At 40.8% G+C, this 25,967-nt stretch overlaps 1 protein-coding gene across 3 annotated transcripts in view; it reads right to left on the minus strand.

Moving 5' to 3' along the window:
• Window positions 1-25,967, minus strand: part of FCHSD2 (FCH and double SH3 domains 2) — a 120,299-nt gene that overhangs the window by 65,140 nt on the left and 29,192 nt on the right. Inside the window, exon 1 of one of the 3 annotated variants that reach the window (XM_084226779.1) lies at window positions 24,689-24,814. The exons of the other annotated variants lie outside the window; for them this stretch is intronic. The gene's annotated coding sequence lies outside the window, so the exon portion shown is untranslated. Of the gene's footprint in view, window positions 1-24,688; window positions 24,815-25,967 lie in introns of those variants that run through there. 3 annotated transcript variants of the gene reach the window in all.

A 25,967-nucleotide genomic window follows, 5' to 3' on the forward strand; every position in this document is an offset into this window, starting at 1 on the left:
AAGTTTGCTTGTCTTTTGGTTCAGAAGTCTGTGCTTCCTGAGCAAATCCCACTCCTAATAGATAAACCAAAGTCCTGGATCACATTTCAGATGGGGAACCACTGCTTTCCCCTGCTCCTTATAAACCAGATTTCCTTTCCACCCTACTGCACTAGACAATGCCATTTTTGGCTGAGTTAATTTTTGACTTTTAGGTAAACTTTTAACAACTTTGGACTTTGATCTTTAGACAGATCTAAAGCTTAAAAATAGGGAAATTCACAACGTTCCACAAGGCCAAGTGCAAGGTCGTGCACATGGGTCAGGGCAATGACAGGACATAGGAAATGGCTTCCCACTGCCAGAGGGCAAGGATAGATGGGATATTGGGAAGGAATTCCTGGCTGGGAGGGTGGGAATGCCCTGGAACAGGGTGCCCAGAGAAGCTGGGGCTGCCCTGGGATCCCTGGAAGAGCCCAAGGCCAGGCTGGACAACCTGGGATTGTAGGAGGTGTCCCTGCCTATGGCAGAGGGTTGGCATGAGATGATTTTTAAGATCCCTCCCTGAAATTAAAACACTGAAAAGGGTGAAGGCATGGCAAACGACCTCTTTTCCTCCATGTACAGGTCTGATTGTGTTAATTCAAAGTGAACTTCCTCAGGACACAAATTCAAAATGCCACCCAAATCCCACAGAGATGGCACAGCAGCACTTCTGCCATTCCCTCCAAAGAGGAACCACCTTGGAGACACCAATGCCACATCCTTCCTCTCTCCCACACCTCAGCTGAAGCCCGACATGGGGGACATGTCTGTCACCTCCTCACCACCATTTCCTGCTGGTTTCAGGGACCCCAGGCAGAAGCATCCCTTTAATGTGAGTCTGAAGGAACTTCTGGGGGGTTTTAACCAGCACTGCTGTCAGGTAGAGGGGTTTTTCTTCTCTGTTTGATCTACTAAGAAATAGCACTTTCAACAAGCACCAAACTGACTCTAAGGACTCCTGGAATGTTGATTTTCCCTTTCCCCCCACCCAAATGGAAGCTCTGAGTTGCTGCACAGGACAGACAACAGAATCATGATGTGGAGCTTGGGAAAAAGGAAAGTCCCACTTAGGACTAAAAAAAAAGTGTAGTTTCTCAAATTCTCACCTTCCCCATAATTACCTCCACGAGTTCTGTTCTGCTGAGTGAGACCAAAACCAGCTGCTTCCCAGTTTTGTAACATGTGAGGTGCATAGCAATAATTTCAAATTTCCTGTAACTCAGATTTTGGGTGGCTGATGAAGGATGGCAAAAACCTCACCTTCCACAGTATTTTTTGGCTGGAGAACACTGTGCAGCCACTGCTCTACTAAACAGAAGGATCAGGATGGGATCTCCTAAGCAAAGTCTGAACTATGGATTAAAAATCCATATTAACCAGTTCACTTGCCTCATGGAACCAATTCAAAACGTTTGAACTAGCTCAAAAAGCAGGAAAGCACTGGAAGAGCTACAAAGGGAATGTCAGAGTAAACCAGGAGTGGTGAGTGACCTCTGTGTCCTGTTTCAAACAGTTACAAAAGTTGTATTTAAGACCAACAAGTGGTGGCTGCAACGTTGTGGTTCTCTCATCCTCACTGCAGGACTTGGCACTGACCATAACAACAAACCATATATAATAAACTACAGCATGTGTAGTTTTGGTTTTTTTAAATAATGCCATTTAGGAGGATTCAATTTTAAAATATTTACTATTTTGAGAGAAACCTTTCTGAATTTGTTTCATTCTCCACAGTGCTGCCACTGAAGCTGCTCTGTGTCATTCCCTGAAGTGTCTCCAGCAGGTCAGCATTTCCTATTCGGTGGGAACTTCTTAATAAAGGTTCACATGATTACAAAGCACTGACACACCTCCTGCTCTATGGAGCACAAAGCTGATTTTTTTCCCCATCCTAAAACATCTGAAATTGGCTGAGCTACACATAGTATTTATTGATCACTTTGTAACAGTGGAAGTGTTACTGCTGCGAAGTTTATAATGTTAAAGTTTTAGAAGTAATTTTCAATTTGGTAATTAGCTTCTTTTGGTCTATCCTTAGAATATAGAACCTGCAATTAAGTCAGGTTTTGGCATAAATTTGTGTGCATCATAACATGAGGTAAAACTCAAAAATCTGCCTGAAAATGCAATGCCATATTTTTAAGGAGTTCAGTATCTATCTGAAAAAGTTTAGATGAACAAATTTTGCTCTGAAAGCATCACCACTATTCAGAATTCATTACTTACTAATTAAATAATTTTTAAATTCATATTTCTTGTCCATTCTGTTCAACACTAATCCCTAAAGGTCTATGTTAAGCCCTGCTGAAATCAACCCCTCTAATAGAAGATGATAATAAAAATTGTGCACAGCAGTCAGTTTCTACAGCTTCATAAACTTATGGAGTTTGAGACTAATTAGCAAAGCCCCTTTTCATCAAGTATTTCAGGGAAGACACAGTGGCATGGAAAAGAAATTATGGGATGCTGCAACCACACATTCCAAGTGTCACTGGTCCCACCACAGCCCCCTAATGGCTCAACCTGCCCCACAACCACCACCAAAGATTTCAGCCATTCTGTTTTCTCCAAGAAAATTGTCCTTGATGCCAGTGAGCTTTAAGGTCCCATCCAATCCAACATATTCCACGATTTCATGAGGAAAGGTTTGCCACTGCTTGCCTAGTTATGCCCAGATCAGTAGAATACTTAAATGCAGCACAAACTCTGCAACTGACAAGGAATTTAATCCCTCACCTGTCACTCTGGGTTTGTTCTGAACCTCTAAATCTGCACTAAAAGTAGAGTTACAAATGTCAAGGGTAGAAGACAAAGAGACCTAAATTTCTGAAAAACAAATGAAGATGATTCACCTTGGCTGGACAACACTTCCAGCTGCACAAACAACCCAAGAGCTCCCTGGAAATCAGGGAGACAAGTGTCCATGCTTCCATCTGCCAAGGAATTTTGGCACCACCATCCAGCTATGGAAAACAAAGGTTTGGACTTCCTACATGAAACAGCTGGATTGATCAGGCAGCTTGAGGAGGAGCAAAGCAAGAACACAGTTGTACCTAACAACATTTTCAGCATTCTAAATCAGCAGACACCAAAGCCACGTTATTCTTCTGGTTAGTAAACTTTGAGACTTGATGCAGGAAAAGGGACTGGAGAACCCATTGTTTTAGTGGAGAAAAAGAAGAAGAAATACTTTATTTGCTCCTGGGTGAGGGGAAGTCCAGCTAAGTGTTTTTTAGGATGAACACACATTCATAGAAAAGCATAAAAAATGGTGGGATTGTGTCCTGCAGGGAAATACAGAAGAAAGGGGTAAGCTAAAAAAATTTCAGGAGAAATCTGAAGCCATTTCCTCTCATCCTTTCCCTGTATCCCCATGGCTGTCCCCTCCTGGCAGGAGTTGTGCAGAGCCACAAGGGCCCCCCTGAGCCTCCTTTTCTCCAGGCTCAGCCCCTTTCCAGCTCCCTCTGCCTCTCCTGGGGCTCCAGCCCCTTCCCAGCTCTGTCCCCTGCCCTGGACACCCTCCAGCCCCTCAATGTCCTTCTTGTCCTGAGGAGCCCAAAAGTGCCCCCAGGAGTGGAGGTGCCTCAGCAGTTCCAGCACAGGGAACAGAATTTGGTTTGGATTCTGTTGGGTTTGTTTTGGTTTTTTGTTGGGTTTTTTTTTTCTTTTGAAAGAAGTCATTAAAACAAATCCATTTTAGATCCTTGAAAATCCTAAAACTCTTTTGAGGGCTTTTTTCCAATAGGAAAAAGTGAACAGTGCTCAAAGTAGCAGGGAAGCCACACAAAGGTTGCCATGAGAAGATCCCAGGTGAATGTGGCACATCAGAACCACCATTAATAATTAAACTGGGTCTAGAGGATATCAACATTCCCAGGCAAGGGGACTCCAAAGCTCACATCCAGCTTCCCACAAGCAGCAGCGATTCCCAGGGATCACAGCCTTTGTAATTCCCTTAATTTACCACAGAAAATCTCCCACCTTTCCAAGACTCCACATTAACCCTGAAGTAATTACTTAACAACAAAATTACCTAGTGCACAGCACATTCCTTAACACCCCATATATCCTATAGGACACAGGATGTGACATCCTCATTCCTTTAGCTGAACCTTTAAAGTATTGCCTTATATTTCCAGGGATTTGCCATGGTTTTGTTTTGTCCTTTATAAATCAAACAGTAGCAGAGATTGAAAGCAAAATTTAAGGCTGTAGAACATAATTATGCAAACAATACAAAATTTTAAGTAACGTTTTAGCCATCTTAAAGAGTCTTTAATAGCATTTTATAGAGTAAATTTGCTGGTTTACATTATGGTAGCACTTTAAAGCAAGGATATTATTTTTCAGAAAAAAATCTCTATTTTCAACAGGACAGAAGAGCTGGCAGCAATAATGCAAAGATGTTAAAGGTTGTGTTCATGTTCAAACATCTGTAGAAAAAAAGAAACCCTTCCACAACTCAGGATACAGGTGCCAAAGCACTCACTAAGGGGAAAAACAGTCTATTAGAAAGCAATTTTTCTCTGAAGTCAGAAGACAAGCCAACCCTGCAAGAGCTGCCAAGAACATCAGAGTCCAACTCAGTTTGACTTTGTTCACATGAAAAAAAAAAGAAAGAAAAAGAAATTCCTTCCTGCTCAGTTAAGAAAGAATTTAACAGGAACAGTTCAGAAAAACAAAAAATCATCACGTCAATAGAAAGCACAGACAGAGAAGGAAAGCTTGTCTCAGAGAGATTAAAACAGGCATTAATTCAGGCTCCATGTTTGCTAAGCACAGGTCCATCCAGAGGAAGGTTTTTGTAGAGGTTTATACATTATTTCCCACGTGCAACTCCTGGAATTGCTGTTATCACACAAACAGCACGAGGGAGAAAAGGCAGTGCCGGGGGAAAGGAACCATCTGGTCTGCACCGCGCCGACACAATAGGCAAGGGCTTGAGTTTGGCAGCTCGGCACTGGGAAGCATATGGCACATTTCCTCTGAACTGGGCATTTTCTGCCTTCCCCCACCTCGTGTCAGAACCCTCCCAGCCCGCGTGGGCTTTGTAGGAAGCTTTGTCGTGCTGAAAACGAAGGCACGGAGCAGCGCAGGGCTGTTCTGGAGGGTGAAGCACAAAAACCTCTGCCATCTTCTCACTTTGGTGCCTTGGTAACTCTTCTGCTTTTTGAATGGATTGTGGGCTAATTTCTCACCAGAGATAGGAAATGTCCTCCTATTCTAGTTTCAAAATTGGAAAGTTCCCAAACCGCTTCCAGGGCAGGTCCCAAAAAAAGGAGGGAAAAAAAAATAAAGGAAGACTGAAATCCTAGCAAACTAAGATTATTTGGACCAAATTTCTTTGGGTTCTTATTCTTAAAACAGCAAAGGCTCAAATCCTAGCAAACTAAGATTATTTGGACCAAATTTCTTTGGGTTCTTATCCTTAAAACTCTTCCAATTTGTGTATTTACTGATATTTGCAAGAGAAGCTCTTGAGCCACAAGTTTACTCATATATTAAAAAAATAAACTAGAGAAGCCTGAAATTCCAAGTCCCTGCTGATGACAAATATATTGTAACATAAAATTAGCCAAGAACAGGGCTGAAATGAGTTCTGTGGAAACAGGTTTGCATTTCACACGCAAGTGTTAAGAGACAACACCTTGGGTGGTTTTGTCCAGCTTGTTTAGAACAAGGTTTTGCTACAATGATAAATGGAAGCTCTCCATTACAGTTACAGATCAGCAAATTAAATGAGATAAATGCAGACTGCAGCAGATTTTTCTGCTCTGGTTTCTGGGAGCACCAGTGCCCTGGGTATGGTCAGCACTCTGTAACATCAGGCCAGGCAGAAGGACAGAGACCAAAACCTCCCAAAATCAAATACGGCAACAACAACTCAAGTTTGAGGCAAAAAACGTCATGCAAAGGTTAACATAATGCAAATGGAGTGAGCCCAGGAGGGAATGAGACCAGGTCAGTCCCCACCACACTGATCTCAGCACATCAACCCCTTAATTTAATCCCAGATTACACAGCAGTTGCACGAAGCTGCACTATTTCACCCTGCAGTACATTGAGAATAAGGTATCCATAGTCAAGCCCTGATGAGAACTGAGAATTCCTATTTTGTACCAAGAAGCAACTTCCACTTTGCAAAGATCAGTAATCACTTAATCCTTGGATCTAAAAAAAATACAAGGGGGAAAAAATATCCACAACTTCCATGGATAAGTATCAGCAACTACAAGGTTATTCCAACAGGAATAGCCCTGCACAAGAAAGCCACAAATTATTCCTATTAAAAATGAAGCAGATGAGCTGGAGGGAAGAGGAAAACTGCAGATTCCAGTCCTTAAAATAGAAATAGTATTATCCAAAGGGTTCTGTTAAGCACACTCACAGGGTGAGCAGGGCGAAATAAAGCAGGAAGGCTGAAAGTTTTTGGGAGAAAACAATGACATTTAACACTCATATTGCAAGAGATGCTGTGTAATGAAGCTCCCCCAAAGTGAGGAGTCCTTGGAAGAACAGATGAGTTTGATGGCAAAAAGGGAACACACAGAATAATGTAGAGAAAAATGAATCCCCACTGTAATTCAGGAAACTGTGCCACTCTTCAGACTCGAACTTAAAGTAATATGAAAGCAAATACAGGTCTAAACTGTGGATATTATCCTTACAACAATGGGAATAAACTAAAAAAACCCAGCTATTGCATCTGGTCATCCAAAATATCTCCCAGTGACTGTATGTATATATTTATTATATTTAAGTATATATTAATATGTATATATGTATTTATATATCTGAAGCAGCTGCACATTGACAGGAGGTGAAACAGTCGCATCCAAGAATATCAGCAACATATTTAACAAATATTTTCTTCTCCAGACAAATGCTTGACAGACTATCATTAGAAATCTCTCCTAACTTTTCAATTTTATAACATTTCTAGAAGAGCCAGTGAGTCAGTTCCTACAGACAGTGTTTTGCACTTTATTTCTGGTTCTTGGCCTTTGTACATCTCCAGGCAAGTGGAGCCCCTCATTCTCTTGCATCTGAAAACCCAGGTGGGCTTTTCTTCCTTTGATATACCAAAGACTGGACAAATCAGTATTTCATTAAATGCTAAATTACTAGTTGTTTCACTGGAAGGTCTCTATAATTCCTAAGTCCCCCATATAAGCACCAAGAATACTGAAATTACACCAGGATTACTGAAATCTAGTAGATATGCAATTGCTTTCCTCCCTTCCCCAGCATTACATTTTCCCTAAGAAATAGTGTATTTATTTTAAGTATCATATTTAATATTTAAGGTGAGAGAACACTAAAAAGTCACCGAGTCACAAGCAAATTCAACAAAAAAGGAATTTAAGAACAAGATTTGCAAAAAAATCCTGTTGTTCGCTTTCTGCTTCCCAAAGGTTTTTCTCTATTCATAACACACTGAAGCCCTAAGAGAGCTGAGCAAACTCTTATATTTAGGTAGCAAGACAAAGCATTAATTAATAGATGACAAAGTCATCTGGTTCTGGATTCTCTGCCACTCTTCAAAGGAAAATCATTTCTGAGCTCAATCTCGGCCTCACGGAGAAAGGTTAAACAAAACCCTCTTCAGTCAAAACGCTTACAACCCTTAAGACAGCAAGCTATAAATTATTAAGTAGCTTGTCTAATTGCTTCATGATGGCATCCAAAGATTCCAGTCCCCCCTACCCCCATCCCAAGACGCAATTCCAGCTGGATGCACTTTCAACACAGACCATTATTCACCAGAGTCCGCTCTAATGTTAAAATGAGGTACCAGAGGTCAGGCTCCTAATCAGAAAACAAAGAGTGAGATTCCCATACCCACATAACATCCTAAATCTTGGAGCTCCATCAGCAAGCTGACAACTGGAAAACCTAGGAAACCTCATCAATAAGTAATGGCAAAAGGGATCGGATTGCACTCGACAGCCTGACTTTAAATCCTCCAAATTCAGTCATATCTGGAGAACTGCTCCTGTAAACACTGTGCTGATCCAGGGCTGTAAATCTGAAACTTGGGCTATGAATCAGGCAACTTCCAGGTCTTCCCTCAGTGGGTGAGAGCATAAAATGTGAAATCAATTCCCAGTTATTACAGGAGAGATAAGCAAAGCAGGAAAAAAGATCAGCAAAAGATTAAAAAAATATGTCCAGTTCATCAACATGTCCCCATTTTCCAATTCACTGGTTTGTTGGGTTTGAAAACACCGCATTTCAGGTAGAGAAACCACACCTTAAATGGCTCAGGGTTGACAAACCATAGCAGAGGTAGCAAATCAAACAAAACAGTTTTTTAACTGGTAGTTAACTGTATAGTAACAGCACTCATATTTTTATCAAATGCCTATACAAATCATCCATTCACTCAAAATGAAAAGGGATCTGCAAATTTTAACTGCTGAAGCAGGAAGACTTGGCTTTAAACTTCTTAATTTACAGACTTTCAATATTTATTCCTTGCTGCCTATAATGACATTTTATTTTATTCCAGCAAAAGACAACTGCCTGATTTTAATGCTCTCCCTGGGCAGAGGATCTGTGGCAGATTCTTTGGCAGCTATTCCAAGCTTGTTTTAAACCAACACTGCTGACTGACAGCTACACGAGGGACACATCAGTCTCTTCCTGAGCAGCTCCAGACCAAACTCCAAAATAATTCCAGCAATATTCCAAAGCTGATACCACTGGCACGTAAATCAACCAGAGTAACCTACAATGTTCACCAGAAGCATTTCCAAGTGATTGCTAACTAAGGGCAATAAAAGAGCAGGAGGAGCTCTGGACCCAATCCATGGGACATGTGCATCAGGAACGAGCCAGAAGCCAAACAAGGTAGCACAATGTCTGTGGTGGATGTTCTTGTCTCAGGAATGGAATTGCAATTGCTGACTTACAAAAACTCCCCTCCTCTTATGTGCTGCCACCAAACAGCAAAGCAGCAATGCCATGGCCACTGCGGAGCTGAGAAAGGGCTAAAAAGCCCTTAAAATAATAATAATAAATTATTAAAAAAATAAAATAATAATAATGTGCTTTGGGTCAATGCAGGTCTTACCTTTTACAGCTCTGGGAAAGAGAAATGCAGGGGAAGAATAAAACCACATCTTTCTGGGTCATAATTTAGTGGTGCTTACTTGGCTGAACTTTGGCCAGTTGTTTTTTACTACAGGCAATAAAAGATACAAATATGAAAATAAAATGGGCAATATGGAAATCTTGCTGTCCAGGTTAAGCTCCACATGTTATTTATAGCCAACAGAAAGTATGGAAGGGTTTGTTTTGCATTCTCATAATGCAGCAATCGAAACTCAGTCATGGGGCAAAGGTTGAGGCGCAATAAAATGTGGCACCCAGAGTCTGTCCTTCCCACACCTAGGCTGGCAAAAGACCCAAACCTGCATATAGGAACACATCTTCTCATTTTTTTCCCTTCAGAAGGAGAAATTAGAATTAGTTTTTTATGATTTCAGTCACAGGAGTCGAAGAGATCAAAGACTAACATTGAGACATGCAAAAGTCACATATGTGAATAGTGAACAAGCTTAATTCTCGTGCTGCAGCCCTGGCAGGGGTGGTGTTTTCAGCACCCTCCTCTTCTTCCTTCCCTGAGAGGCCAACTGTTTAATTAATTGTTTTACATAGGTGAAACGGACCATTAGAAAACATTAGACAACACTTAATTTATCATTTATACAAGGATGAATGTAAATCATTTTGAGGTTTGGGGTTGGTTTTTTTTTTTCTTCCCACACCCCTAATTAATATTCATGAGGATAATTTCACAAAGGCAGTTATAAAACTATGTCAGAGGCAGCTTGAAAATATAGTTGTGCTAACAGAGGAAGAGGAAACTCCGTCCCCCTCCCCGCCACTGCGAGGGGGGATTTAAACTCAACACAAACATTTACTGAATGATGGGGTTTTATAATATTTTAATCGAGTTATTCATTACACAAAAATAACACTGTGGAAAACCATATAACGTTATACAAAAGCTAAGTTCATTTGTTCTGGACAGGTGGCCAGTCTGCAACTCCGTGCCGGCATCCAAAGCCCGCCCACAATAGCACTAAAGACGATTATGCAAATGCTCCCCATTCCCTGCTATTTTCCCAGGAATGGGAGAAGGGCTCCATGTGGAAGAAGCAATTGTTTCCCAGTCATGTGGAAAACAAACCAAGAGAAAGAAGGGAGGGAATGTGAACGGAAGATAGCAACACATCCCCTGGCCGAGCTGGGAGATGCCTGGAATGATCCTGGCGGAGTGCGGATAGCAGGGGTCAGAGCCCGAGTTCAGAGCCCAGGAAATGTATTCTTCATCCTATTGGACATTTTCCTTGTGCTCTGCCACGGGACAAAGCAGCTGAGAGATGGCAGCTCTCCTTCAGCTGGAAGGCAGCGCTCCAGAGGAGCACTGGCACAAGCGGGAAGTTTGGGGAAGATGGGCAGGACGTCATCTGCTTATCTGGGAGCCTGGATTCCGGCTGAGTTCTTTCCAATTCCATATCTTGGTCACAGAATAAATAAAATACCAATGTGGAATCTAAGACAACGAATTTGCTCCACTTCAGTCCTCCAGGATTATTAATTTCAACGTACTTTACTAAAATATGTAAAATTTATCCTTAAAGGCTACCAGAATGTTTCTTATATCTCAAGCACAGCTCTTCAAAGCCCATGGCTTGAATCACTCATTTTTACCTGAAATGCTTTTCACCTCTCCCAAATATCAATTTTCCACCTAAGTACTCATGTAGATAACCCAGCTCTTCTTCTGCTGTCCCACTGAATCCCAGGATTCAGTAGGACACAAAAAAGACTGCAGGCAAATGACTGTGATCCAAGTAATCAGCAGCCTGCAACTTCATTAATTACAACTTAGATATGACTAATTATAATTCTAAGGGAAGGACTTTCCCTTCCCACAGAGCACCAGGTACTAAAAGGATGCAGAGCAGCATTAATGGGTCAGAAGGTGTCACACATGAACAACCCGTGCCATTAGCACTGGCTTTTACACAGGTTGAGGATTCAGCTCTGCAGCTGAATTCTTTATTCTCACTATTATTGAAGAAATCTGGAACCCTGGAAGTGTCCAAGGCCAGGCTGGATGGGACTTGGAGCAGCCTGGGATAGCGGAAGGTGCCCATGGCAGGGGGGGAAACAGGATGAGTTTCAAGGTCCCTTCCAACCCATTCCAGCCTGTGACTCTGATTCTAAAGGAACCAGGTTTCTACAGCTGGTATCAGGAGACTAAAACAAGAAATAATCATCTGAGCCCTGCTCAAATAAAAATGAAACCAATTTAAAATCTTTACTTATTCCTCAAAAAAAGCACACATCCATCCAATTTAGAGTGGGCCTCAAAGTTGGTTGAGCAGAATTTACAGCGGCAGTGTTAGGGATAATCCATATTTAAAGACCAACACCTCCTTTGCTTCACTCTATTCTAGCCCTATAATTTGAGTCAGCAAAGATAAAAGTTTATATATAGGAGGCAATTGCCTTGTTGGTTTTTTTTTTTAATTTTACAAGCATAGTGTTTCAGAACTTATTTTTTTATGCTCCTTTTTGCTTCACCTTAACATCCCCTAACCCCTGAAGCACATTTCCAAAGCTCACATGCTTTGTTTTCCCAGTTGATGGATATTTGGCTTCATTTCCATCACCACCTCTTTTCCATTCAGATCCCAACAACTTCACACTGAACTTCAATTCAAAAGAATTTCTTGGACAGTTTCTGACATTGCTTTAAAGTGATTTAATCAAATCCTCCTTCTACCAGTGACAGTGTTGCCACTTTTCCTCATTCAACAGAATTTACAGATAAATTGTGGATACTCTTGTTCACGTGTTCATCACATGTACACAGCCATCATCATGTCTCCTGCCTGGCTGGAATTCCTCCAGGATTTTTCTGACACCCAGAATTCAAATTCTCCCTTTTTCTGCCAAGACACTGAGTGCTTTGCATTTCCAGTAACTCCACTGTTCTCTCTCCCTGTTTCCTGTAGGAATCTCCTCTGGGATGAGCCAACCTACAGGCTTCTGGGCACTCCCTAGGTCTTCCAAATATCTTTTACTCTCTGTGTTTATGTTCTCAATTATTATTTGTCTTTTAGCACCGAGATCTTTGTTTCCAGAGCTCCACTTCATACTTCTCGTACCTTGCCATACAACCCAGTTTTTCTCCAGACATTCTTCTGACCATTCTTACCCCAACCAGGCATTTCTGTATTTCCATTTTCAACACCAACTGTCTGGTCCATTTCTTCAATCTCTTCTCTAATTTCTCCCCTTCAATTTCTAGCACTTCCCACCTCTATTTCTTTGTCTTAGCCTGGCAACACAAAACTTGAACAGCCATTGCCATAATCTCATTTTTTATGCCGTTCCACAGTTCTTCACCATTCACTTCTTCTTTCACCAGGGACAAAATTCCACCCCCCAGCTGCTTTGTTTTCTTTCCTGTATCTGGCTCTTTCCATCTGTGCTTATCGTAGATCTTCATCCCTGACACTTTTTTGGTTGCTCTCAGCTCTGCTGCTGCCAACACTCACTCGAGCTCTGGAGGTAACTCTGGGAGAGAGGAAGCCTTCGACAGCCCCAGGAACATTCCCTGATTTACTGCAAACTCCCTCTGGATTGCCAATCCTTGTTCACTGTCAGGTGCAATTCACTGAGCCTTTAGAGGACGAGGTTTATTCAGAGACTGAACTTTATACTCATTCAGGAAAATAATCAGGAACTTCAGAATTAACTATTTTAGCTGGGCTAAAATAATATATATATTTCCTATTTTAATTAAAACATGCCTGCAGGGCATGCCATTGATTTTGGGATATGAGAACACCACTAGCAGCTTAATATACCATGGTACATAATTGGATTTCACTAAAAGTTCTGCTCTTTCATTTACTCAATTTTAGAAACTAATTATTACTGGGCTTTTGTTCCAGGTATTCACAACATTGATGGAAGGAGGTATTTAGAATATAAATAGGAGGACAGAGACAATACTGTTCACTAAAGGGGGAACAAATCCAGAGTCTTCTCCCCATGACGTTTTCCTGCCAAAAATTCCCATAACCATGACCACAAATCCCACTACCAAGACGCCACAATGCTGCTTTCACTTTCCCTCTCAGGACTGGGTTTCTCCAACATCCCACAGGCACATCACTGGGTGTACACCCTGAAATTGTGGCTGCCCTATCCTTGGAATTGTCCCAGACCAGGAAGAACGGGGCTTGGAGCAACCTGGGATAGTGGAAGGTGTCCCTGCCCATGAGCTTTAAGGTCCCAAACCATTTCATGATTTTATGATAACACAGATGTTCCTCCCAGTCCTCCTTTGCAGCTCCTTGACAAATGCAGGTGATCAAAGGACACCTGGTGATTTACACAGCCAGAGACATGTCCTGGCTCCAGCTCACGTTCACCTGCCCAGCCACACACAGGCCCTTACAGGCACTCACATCAGCCTCAGCCTCTCCAAAAATTAATAGGCACTTAAAAAAACAAGACAAGGAAGCAGTAATAAAAAATTATAACAAATTATCTTTCAAAAGTCAGTTCCAAACTGCTAATTTTTCTTATTTATATCATTATTATACCTAAAAGAAAACACATTTTCTCCTTCTCTCACACAGAATTATATGATTACTTTAGCCTATAATTAACACACGTTTGTCAACTCCTTGCTTCACTGTAGGCCTCCAGCCCAATATTTTCTGTACAGCTACACAGATAGAGGCACTATTCATTATTCAAAGGTTTCTTTGCTGCAAACCAAAGATGTTCTGGTAAATAACAGTTTTGGACTCATTACAAGCTGAGCTGTATTTGAGTTTCAAATCATCACAGGTAACTCAGTTGTTCATTCTTAAATATTTTTGCTCTTTGCATATTATTCAGAGTACTGCAAGGAAAAACCTTTGCTACAAGTCATAGGGAGAAGAGGAAAAAGAAATTCATTGTAAATTATCAGCTGCTCCTGGGAGACAGAGACACTGCAGTGTGCCAAGTCAAATTAATCCCAGACACAAAGATGTGAATAAAGCTTTAAAACTGAGATCAAGCAGGGAAATTAAATAGATCACTCAGAAAATATAAAACTAACTTCATTTGGTACTGTATTTTACACACTGGCCAACGTGTGTTTAAAATTCTATGGTTTTGCAAAGGAAAATGATCTTCACAGGAATGCCTGAAGCCAAGAAGAAGCCAGTGCTGACACAGAGCCTGGAGAGTGCAGATGGGCTCTCTCAAGTCTTAAGCAAACACATCAAGAGCAAATTTCTGCTAAGGAAAACCAATGAAATCTGGTTTAAAAAGATCTGAAACAGAATCAGGACCAAAGTGAACTGCATTCATATTTAAATCAGCATTGGTAGATAATAGATTTTTAAAAACAACTTTTATTTAGCCCAGGGCAAGCTTCAAATTTGCAGTCTGGGCTCATCTCTCCACTCTCACCTTTTTTAATCCTGATTTTCTTTAAATAAACTCTGTGTTTCTGAACACAACACATCAATGTTGTTTGATGTGCCTTATTAACTTCCACAGGGCTGGGTCATTAACAAACATTTATATATTGTTGCCAATTTACATAGTGCTGTACAAACACAGAAGGAATCACTCCCTACCTGGAAGCACTGAGAACACAAATAAACCCCCCCAATAACCAGGGTAAATCAGAGTTTGGTGTGACCTGGAAGCTGCAGAAATCAGGGGCACAGGAAAGTATCATTGAGGGCAAAATGGGCAAGAGATTGAGAGAAGTGAACTAAAACCTTGTGGAAAGTTAATGCTCAAGGGCTTGGTGCTTTAGAGCTTCAAAACAAGGAGTTGAAGTGTAAAAAATTAAACAGAAAAATGCTTTGTATCAAATATTTCTGTAAATATTGGAAGGAAGTTTCAGTTCGAGTCATCTCATTGCTACATAAGGGATTTTAGGACTTTGACAACTGAGAAAGCCATTCTGGCACTAATATAGAGGCAAAAATTAATCAAAACATAATCATCACTGAGAGAGATGACATCTCCCTCTTTTCCAAATGAGAATCTAATTTGTTTGGGAAAGGAAGACAGAAAGGCAGATTTAGAAGTTAAAAACAAATACAGTGCTGGTTAAAGGCAGGGAAGATGTACCTGAAATCACATCATTGAACACAGCAAAAGAGGATTCACTGAAACCATCAACATGAGATATTCATTATGTGGGCAAGAAAAGGCAGGGATGACCAAAAACAGAATCACCTATGGCAAAGCTTTCTGAAAAAATCAAGAATCATAAAAACTAAAAGCACATTGACAAAATCCCACCTAAGCAGCAGCCCATGAATGATTTAATGAGCCCACATGCAAGCAGAGATAATTATAAAATAATGTGGCATCATGTGGAATTGATGTAAATGAGGGGCAATTCATGGCACTGAATTGCTTCTCACCTTTAAACAACAGCCTAAAACCACACAGGACTTTGGTTTGCATCCCATTCTTCTGCTTCCTGTGAAATGTAATCACAATTCACCCTGAGCTTATAAAAACCACTTGCACAAGGTCACCTTGGCACTGGAGCTGCACTGTGGATTTTTATTTTTATTACTGTTTGGTAGTGGATCTGCACATCCAAGCAAATACATCTTCCAGACACTCTGAAAGGCAGCAGTGGCAGCTCTTCATTTTGTTTGTCACTCCCCACTCCCACGACAGGGAAATTTCTAGGCACCTTGCCAAATTATATTTAATTAAAAGCTCCTCTGCTTTTGATTCTTTAGTAACTTGGTTACCAGCTCCATCGACCACTTCAGCAGGGAAAGGAATTTAATATAAAAGTGGTTTTCTCTGGTGTTTACAGAACTGGTGACAGTATAATTTGGAGTGGGGAGACAGCTGGCAGTGCCGCTAGAGAGGGAAAACACTGAAAAAGTTGAGATAGAAAAAGCACAAATCAATGGAGCCCACTGATGCTGTACAAATGCTATTTATTTCAGTTTCTCAGCTGGCAAACCAAAGTGCTTTCTTCAGCAGAGAGGAAGCTCTCCCTGAGTAATTATTTAGTATTAATTTAGCATTAACACCTCAATAACCCATCAATTCCTGTGGTGAAGCCCTATTTCAAAAAGAAGATATAGAAGATCTTTCATGTAAAGGACATCTCCTGCACTCAGAGGAGGGCTGATAAAACACATCCTAATCCAAAACACACCAGTGTACAAACATTCCTTGGATTATAAAGGCTGGCTAAAGAGTTTACCAGTTCTTTTTATTTCAAGGCTGGGTTGGGTCTTTTCTAAATGATGGAAAAACATCTCTGATCTGACTTATAAGGAGCCTCTGGTCATGGATTTAAACACCTGACATTTCAGAAAAGATGGGTGGCCTCCCTGATAACCTGGGTGAAGTGGGATTTACATCCCACAAGACCTCCTGCCAAGTGACTCAGTGCAGCAGCCAAACGAGTTCCTGAGGATTCTCCCCTGAAATTGGTGAAGTGAATTTCAACCTCACAAATCTGAGCAGAGTAAGCAGGACCAATATAGGTGACACCTCTAGAAGAGCTGCACTGTGCTTTCAGGAAAAGAAAAACCAGACAGAATTATGGGATGGGCTTGGACACACACACACTCAGATATTCTATTATTTTTGCTGGAAAATGCTTTTTTAAAAGTGAGGAACAGTTAAAGCTTTAGATACTGTGACAAACAAAAAAAACCAACACAAAATACCCAGAAGTTCTGAATGTATCAGAACAGCAGAATTGCCACAGGCTGATTCCATCAGGCAGCCAGGCCACATCCCTGCTCCCAGCAAGGCTAAATTCCAGCAGTGCTTCCTCAGCACATCCTAATCCTGCCATGAATCAGCAAACATTTCACGCTCCTGAACCTGGATAAACTGCAAGAATAATCAGGGAGAGACTCTGTCAAACATGGCATCAGAAAGTGCCTGAAAGAGTGAATCTGTTTATTCCTGTAATATACAACACTGGCAGGATTGGAGCTGGTGGAATTTTACAAATTAGAGAGGAAAATATCACTGCTGAGTGAAAAGAATTTTTTGTGGAGCAGAGAGTACTTTATTTTTAACGATATGACTCAAATTTAGAGACATTCAATATCTGCATTTGGAAGCCGAGCCTCACTTCAGCTCTGTGGCTTCCCAAGAAGAACACCCATTTTAGGAACTGAAATTATTTCCCACAAGGTTGTTTGCAGCATTTCTCCTTCACAAGTTCTTTGCCTCCCTTCTTTGTGCCTGACACAGATAGGGGAAAAACCCAAACAAAACCAGCAGATAAGCCATATGAACTTGCAAAATATGTAGTGTGAGGGTGGGTTTTTTTTTTAAGATTCAGGAGCTCAATTTACTGACACACAGCAAACCCCCTTTTTCTCATGGATTTTTCCCCAGAAAGACATTTTAACAAACTAAGGAGTACAAGCATGAAGGTCACCATGAAGTTGGTGACAAGACCCACTGCTAAAAAAATAGATACAACCCACCCACCCCAAGCCCACAATTTTTACCATTTATTGGTGTGAAATTATTGCTGCAGAGGAAATCAGCTTCGAAGTCAAAAATTATAATTTTTATATCTTGCATCATAGAATATTGGGTGTTTGGAGTCACAAGGATCACCAAATTCTTTATTATTTGGAGGAAAAGAAGATATATTTCTACCATGTATATTCAATATTCCCTATGTTGGTTTTTTTTTCCTTTTCCTATGGAACAAGTAGAGAACTCTTTGCAGGGAAAAAAAAAAAAGACAGGATGTAGTTTTAGCAACATCTCAGTGTTTCTGCAAGGTACTTCTGAGAATTCTTGGTGGAACCCTCAACCAAAACCCTTCTGCAGGAGACTTCCCAGAAGCTGCCTGCACCTTGGATGACATTTCCAGATTTTGTTATGTGAGGGGATTTTGCTTCCTAAAGGTTTAACACACAAGAATAATCAAAAAGAACAAAAGAATACAAGAATAATCAAAAGTAAACATTTTGATATATTCCAGCTGTTTGTGACTCTCCACGACCCCTTTATTATATTTAAGAGCTTATATTATTGTTCTTATATAAACAATTTTAGCATCATTACACCTGGTAATAGCTGCATATTGAAAACTCTTTTTAAAAAGGTAGGCAGTGCATTATCTGCATTATTCACTTTTATGAACACAGAAAAAATAATCCTGCTTATAAATTCCACTCCCAACCACATTTACTGGAGGGCATTCATAGAGATGCTCTGCTCTACCTTAGGTGAACATAAATTATCAGAAAAAAAATTGCTCAAAACAAAACCAGAAATCCAACATGAGACAGAAAATATCTTTCAAGATGCTGCTATAAATACAAGAAAACCCCATGTGATAGGAAAAATGCAAATTTTTGGCCAGCCTATTTGGATAGACAATCAAAAAGCAAACACAGATCTATCTGGCATCCTGAAGAGAAATAAATCCAGGAAACTCAGGAGTTCACAAATTTCACATCTCAAAAACTGTAACCAGCCCTCGGTATTTTTATTTTTTTAAATTACCTCTTTATGGCTTGTGAAGGTAAAAAAAAGCTCTGAGCCATATTTGGACACAAACAGAGCTAAGAAAACCAGTGCTGGGATGGTTTTTTTCATAAATCTGTAGGCTTCCTCCTACTCAATTAGTTTCTGTTTGCAACCAGTATGAAATATGTTTTTATTTTTGTTGAAAATATGACAAACTACCCTTTAAACTGCAAAAGGCAGTGAAGAGTATATTGCTAGAGAAATGAGCAGCAGGCAGGATATCTGCCTAGCAGAAAATATGGAGTAACACTGAAAATTAAACAAGAGATAGCAGGAATAACTCTATGCCATCATCAACACAATTCTGGTGACTGAAAAGAATGCTTTACATCTATAAATTAAAATGTAAATGTATGTTAAGGTTCTGTTCCTGCACTATACCTATACTGGATTTTCCCCTTATGAGTTTTTACTGATGTTGATGTCATTAACTAACCCATCAAATTTTAAAATGCTTTCTTGATAAAACAGAAGTTAATTGATTTTTAAATATATGGAAATCTCCCAATATAAAACTTGTTGCACTGGCTTATTTTATTTTCCATTAAAAAAACCCCAGAAAACAGATTAAGAAGTAACTTAATGAATAGCAACCAAACGCTACTAAAATGAAACAGCACCAAGCCAGTAATCAAATGGAGCCCATCATCTATATGGGATGCCAGCCACCTATAGTCTTCCAGAATCCAGCTGGACAAGCATGTTTCCTTATCTAAAGCACCAAGATGTTCAAATATTGCTATTTATTCCTCCTAACACGATGTGGAAGGGAATGACCCAGCTGAGCTCCACTGCTGGTCCCACACGCCATGAAACAGAACAATAAATGTTTGAGGCAGCAGTTTTGGAGAACTCTCAGAAATAATCCCTAGGATCTAAAAGTTGATGGCTTTCCTTTCTCCCTCCTCTTTTTTTTGGGAGTGAAATCTGGCTAAAGGCCTTTATCTGTATAAAACTGAACAAGTCACCCACTGTGGATGCAGGGTCTGACACTGAATAATCATTTATGGGAGATAGGACTTAAACATTCTCTGTTGGTTTATCTTTGGTTTTTTTTTGAGCTGTCAGCACATCCTGGTTTATCCAGGTCTGAAAGCAAACTTCCAAGGCTGGAAAGAGGAAGAAGGGAGTATAGGTCTTAAAAATAGTTAAGAACACATCTACTGTACCCTTTAAATAATCCCCTAAAACAAACAGCTTCAGTAGCCAAGAAGCTCTGCCCAGTTTTCCTTACATCCATCTAATGAATTCCTGAGGGTCCAACACGAAATCTGGATCCCTCCTGGGGTTGGGAATTGCTCTAGAGTGGGAAGGATGACAGGCTGCTCCTGCAAACCCATGTTCAATCCTTTTTACAGTGTTACACAAGTTTATGTGTTTAATTATTGAACAGTAAATAAAATGAGCTCTTCCTTTTTTTTTTTTTTTTTTTTAAATTTATTCAACCAGTGGACACCTTTTCAACAGTAAATTTAAGGCCTGAGGCACAGAAAAAGAAGAGTAACTTTTCAGAAATGTCACTACCTAAAATACAGTCACACATAGCCCAAAACCACTTTAGTTACTGTGCAGGAGGAGCAATCAGTTTTTCAAAGTGCTAGAGGAAAAAAAGGAACACCATCTCCTATGATTACCTGTGTGCCCAGCATTTGACAACCACCTGAACCAGCAGAATAGGACAAAATTTAACCAGCTGAATTAACCAACTGACCTCTACAAAGAATGACATTCTCCATAATTTTTTTCTACATGGGTTATTTTTTTAAATCAATAAATTTTTTTAATCAATAAATTTCTTTTAATTTTTCTTACTATAATAATAATAATAATAATTTTCTTTTTAATTACACTCTCCTGAGTACCATTTTCAGGCAAACTGGTGATTGTTGTTTTCCCCTAACTTATGGTCTCTTGATTGTAACAGACAAGGTCCTTTTTATTAGGTAAGGAGGCAGAGTTCTGTTGGGTACAAAGGATTTTTTTCAATTGATGGCTCCAGAACAAATGCAGGGCTAACAGAGAAGGTGCAGAAATGCAAATAAAAGCAAAAGAAAGTTAAGAGAAAAACACCTTTTGAGTTTTTTATGGCTCACTAGAAAATACAAGGGATGATGGGTGATGTTCATGCACCAAATATGGTGCATGCAAACCAGGATGCATTTCCTGAGGAACTGATGCCAACCCAAAAGCTGGGAGGAGAGCATGGCACCACCATTACCAGGGGACTGGAAAATGGAGCAGGGAAAAAGGCCAAGTAGGTGGCTTCTCTCTGAGAACAATGACATATTTTCCTGAGAGATGCAGCTTAGGAACAAAGATGCTTAAAGATTTTCCAAATTTCAAAGTGATAAGGGCCTCACCAAGCTACAGCTTGGTTAAGGAGGTTGGAACAGGAATCTCCTCCACCCAAAGAACTCTGAGATGTGGATGAGGTGTGCAGAGCTAGGAAATGCAAGAGTATTGTGTTCCCAGGACAAGATACAAGGAAAGAGGTGGAAAAGGAGCCCAAAGAGAGGTGGAGCAGCCTTGGCTGGCATGGACTCATGACTCAGTGCTGCTGTTGCTGCTGCTTGGGAGTTGTGACTTGCCTGCCCTCTTAAATCCCAGGAAAAAGAAACGCAGATGCTGGGAAGGATGACTGAAGGGTTGAATGTGTTAGGAACGAACTGAAACACTGAGGTAGCTTGAGAAAAACTGAGGCAGCAGAGGAAAAGCAATGCCTACAGAAGGAACTCATGGATAACCCCACAGGCTGCAGATCACTGCCGGGCTCGCTGGTGGGGCTGCATGGCCGAGCCAAGGGCAGCTCTGAAGAATGAAGTTTTTCATCTGCAAGCAGAACCACTTACAAGGATCCAAATTCCAGGCCCTGGATGCTTCTGAGAGCAGTAATCGGAAAGAAAAATATCGGCTAAAAGCAGGCTCAGAGAAACTTGCTTGCATCAGTTCAGCAAAAAATGGGGTTTCTTTATGAAGGGCTTTCTTTGTAGGAATAGAGTAATTCTAAGCTTAGCAGCCCCTTTATAAGGAACTAGATGTTTTCACTGAAAATAGAAGCTGACAGTCCTCCTCTGTTCTTAGAGAAATATTATTTTAACCTAAAGAATTCCATAAAAACTGTAGCAGATAGCTTAGCATTTTTTAAAGGCTGCCTTTAAAAATTCTTTTTAAATGGACTAATGCTGCAGTGTAGGGCATTTTCATTTTTCTTCTAACAGAATGACCAGTGAGATAGGACCAAAATCAGATATCCCACTTTTCCCCCCACTTTAAGTTCTGACATGTGTTTTTTGGAGACAGAAAAGTACAAGAACAACTGAATGCAAAATCTACATAAAAAGAGAAGGTCAACGATAATATTGTTTGGATTGTCACTCATAGACCCACAGTCTTTGTTCCAGGCAAAGTATATTATATTAAATGTTAAATGGACATTTAATACAGAGAATTCTAAAGAGGTTCTTGTTTGGGAGAAAAAAGGGAAACGTGCACTAAGAGGTTGAACTGTGACAAGTGCAGAATAGTATCAATAATCCCATTATAACATCTGATTTGTCAAACTTGTCTCTACAAGTTATTCTAAAATTCACAATAGTTTTCCTAACCATTTATGAAATGGAGCAGCTCAGTCTTTGTGGCCTTCACGGCCACTGATTCTCCATGGTTTTTTGGGAAGAATGGCCTGAATAGCCACAGAGTCCTACACTTAATTTCCCTGCCCCGCTCATGGATATCCCAGTGATTTGAATGGAGAACATAATCCAAAGGTAGTACCAGGCAGGTGTTTTCTTTCTGGAAGCAGCAAGTTCTGCTGATGCATTGTGTGCCACCATGGCTGAAAGGACCAAACCAGGCCATCAATATGCATGATCTCCACCCCAGGCAGTGACTGGGAAGTGCTACCACTGGGGATCCTCTCCCAAAAAATGGAAAGTTAGTCGTACTGAGATTTAAAACAAACCACCAAAACAGTCCAGGTTCAAGGTGTATCTGAAATCACAGGCATTCCATACTAAACATGAGATTTTTCAGGAATATGGCAAGGAACAAAGACTTGAAGTGATTGCTCATAAGACAGGTTGAAACACAGGTCTTACTCTGAATTTTTTACCTAATGAATCCAAAGCTCATTTAGAAAACACCAGTGATTATCCAAAAGAAATATCCTAAATTATCACAGAATCCCAGAATGGCTTGGGTTGGAAGGGACCTTGAAGATCATCCAGTTCCACACCCTGCCATGGCAAGGACATCTTCTACTATCCCAGGCTGCTCCACACCCCAGTGTCCAGCCTGGCCTTGGACACTGCCAGGGATCCAGGGGCAGCCACAGCTGCTCTGGGCACCCTGTGCCAGGGCCTGCCCACCCTCACAGGGAACTATTAATGGGTGTCAACCAAAGACATCATCTCCAAACAACTATCAGCCCCTTCTGAAGGCTTCCCACCCTCCCTGGTTTGCAGGGTCCATGGAAGAGAAGGAGGAAGCCCATGGAAAGCAGCACAGTTGGTTTACAAACAAACCTGCCTGACATGGTTTTCTGTGACAGATGGGATCAACCACAGCAAGACTCCAAAAGAAGGAAAAAGAGGAGCCTCACAGCCCTCAGGATCCATGGGGGAGCATCACTCAGTGCAGGAATAGGCCTGAATGGCTCTGGCATTTTTGCTATTGGATCCAGAGGTTTCTTGGATAAGCTCTTCCCACTCCCCCAAACAGATGTGCCAACCAAGCTTCAGGCAGCAACATCCAAAATAATCACACACGGAGATTCTGTGGGTCTGCTGCTTTCTCCTACAGAAATTCCTGCAGCAGGAAAGGTGGAATATTCAAGTCAGACCTTGGATTGGATTTCAGTAGCTGTTCTCTCTGCACAGGTAAGAAATGAACTCTCCTAAGAGAAAGAGGCACCACATTCACACAGCCACCACTGGGGAAAAATGGAACTTTATGGATAAATACCAGCACAAAGTCTCCTCCAGGCTCTGGGCTGGAGGAAAGCATTCCCCAGTGCTGGTGGACAAAACCATGGTTTTCATAAGCAATTAAACCAACACACTGAGTGCCTGCTAAAATGGTTTACAACACTACCAACAAAGTAGGAAGAAGGCAACTCGAAGCTCTGCCACACTTGTGAGTGGTGCACATGGAGCACCTCAGGTCTGCAGGGTCACTTCTTACAGGCTGGGTTGGTTTGTTTGTTTGTTTGTTTTGGAATATTTTGCCTGTCTTTTAAAACAGACACAAACCAACACTTGCAGACACTCAGTGAGTTCATTCCTGAAAAAAGATTTCGCTCTGAGTTTTTCCTAGTGTTTCCAACAGAAAGTTTGAAAATACAGTAAATACACGGGTGAGTTTCAAAGCAATTTGTTGCCTTTCAAACTAATTGCTATCAAATATATCCAGAGATAGCAGCCATTCAGTTCAGGATACCCAGGATGGAAATTTCAACATAATCCACTCATGTACTACAAGTGAAAGTTTCTCTGCAGAGAAATCACAGAATGACAGCTGAATTCCTTCCAAAGATAAGCCTGAGATAAAAGAAAATCCAACCTAGTTTCTGCATATGGGCTAATTACAAACTAAACTCTCCTCACAGGATCTGGAATACAGAAGATCCCAATTCCCTAAAAGGTGAAGTGTCCTAAGTCTTAAAAATACATCTTCCATACACACACAAAAACTGATTTCCCAGGTTTTTTTAAATTACTGCTTGACTACAAAAGTCATCAATTTCACCATAAAACAAAACCAAGACAAATGTCTTAAGTAATACAGAAATACTCTAGAGGGAGGTTTAGCACCGCAACAACTCTAAAATCATCCTCACAGGAAGAAACAAGTAACTTAAGTTCATCTGTTAACAAAACAGCTCCTGAGCAGTCAACCCACGGCTGCTCCTTGTTTGTCCCCAAGTCAGGGACCCACCCTTAAAATCCACAATCTCTTCCTGCTCTCCCACAGCAACCTCCTGCATCCTTAGGGATTAAAAAATCCAACCCATTCTGCCCAGACTGCAGGCAGTGATCTCATGGAAAGCTGCCTGCTGGCTTTGCAGGGCAGGTACCTCAAGTTATTTTTTCCTGCTGCTCCAGGGGTTCCGTGGCTCGGAGGCAGAGGAAAGAGTTTGCTTCACCCTAGAATTCTTGTTTTGTACTCCAGGCCTGTTGTAAGGTTGTGTTTTCCAGGCTGCAGCCGGTTTGCCTGGTGGGATTTAGTAATCAACACAGGTGACTGGTGTTCCATGCTGACAAGGTTCTATTTACAGAGCTCCCCAGCACCATTCCCAAATCTCCCAGCTGTTCCTGTACAGTGTCTGCCATCCTCCTGCTCCTACAGTCACCACTGAAACACTCCAATAAACCAGTGTATTTTCAAAAGAGTTTAGTATCCATTCTATCAGAGATTTGTGGTATTTTGGTTAAATTCACTCATTTTCCCTCATTCCTTATGAGGGTAATACCATCACCTCACCAGTCTTCACAGGATAAAGAGAATCAGTTAATTTTCACAAAGTGTTGGAATACATGACAAAGAACAGCAAAGGAAAAAAACGAGCCATGGCAGAAGTTACTAAGATATGGTGGGAATGTCTGATTTTAACCCTTATGATTTTAATCCTCTGACAAATTGTTCAAAACGCCACTGGGCAGCTTGGCACCCTTGTTAGAACATGGGAAAAGAAATGGTCAGCTTCTACTTTGCTTTTAAACAAAGGAAAACCAGTACATTCTGGCAAATATATAAATAAATCATATATAAAATACATATATAAAGATATAAAATTAATCCTATTATGTGTATTTATTATCTGCTTTATATATTATATATACACATGCACACATTATATAGACAAAAACTGCCATAATACTGTAATTTTTTAGGAAATATTAATGCATATATTCTGATGTCTTGAAATGAGTGAGTTTTCTAGGTCTGGTGAGACACAGGGTGAGGGAAATGGCTAAGGGTGACCATGGTGTCTGCTTACATCCACCTCCCCACCTTTCCTGCTCCTCTCACTCCACCTCAAGCTGCTTTACCCTCTCACATCCATTTCATCTTATTTAAGGCTCCTCTCCTGACCACTACGATGGATATGAGCAGCTGCCAACAGGACTCTGTGGCTATAAACTACATTAAATTTTCTTTTCTTCGCATCTGAAAGTGTTTTAAATGCATGAAGTTTCTCAGTGCCACAGACACAGCAATCAACACCGAGTGCCCTGTCCCCTCCTGATGACAGATAAGCTGGTTTTACTGAGCACCCACAGCTCTTCAATGTTAATTTGACCTCTAGAAAACACAGAGAGGAGAAAAAAAATCCTAACAATTACTGCCTCTTT

The sequence above is a fragment of the Fringilla coelebs genome (assembly GCF_963513975.1).
Source record: "Fringilla coelebs genome assembly, chromosome: 2".
NCBI classification, from domain to species: Eukaryota; Metazoa; Chordata; class Aves; order Passeriformes; family Fringillidae; genus Fringilla; species Fringilla coelebs.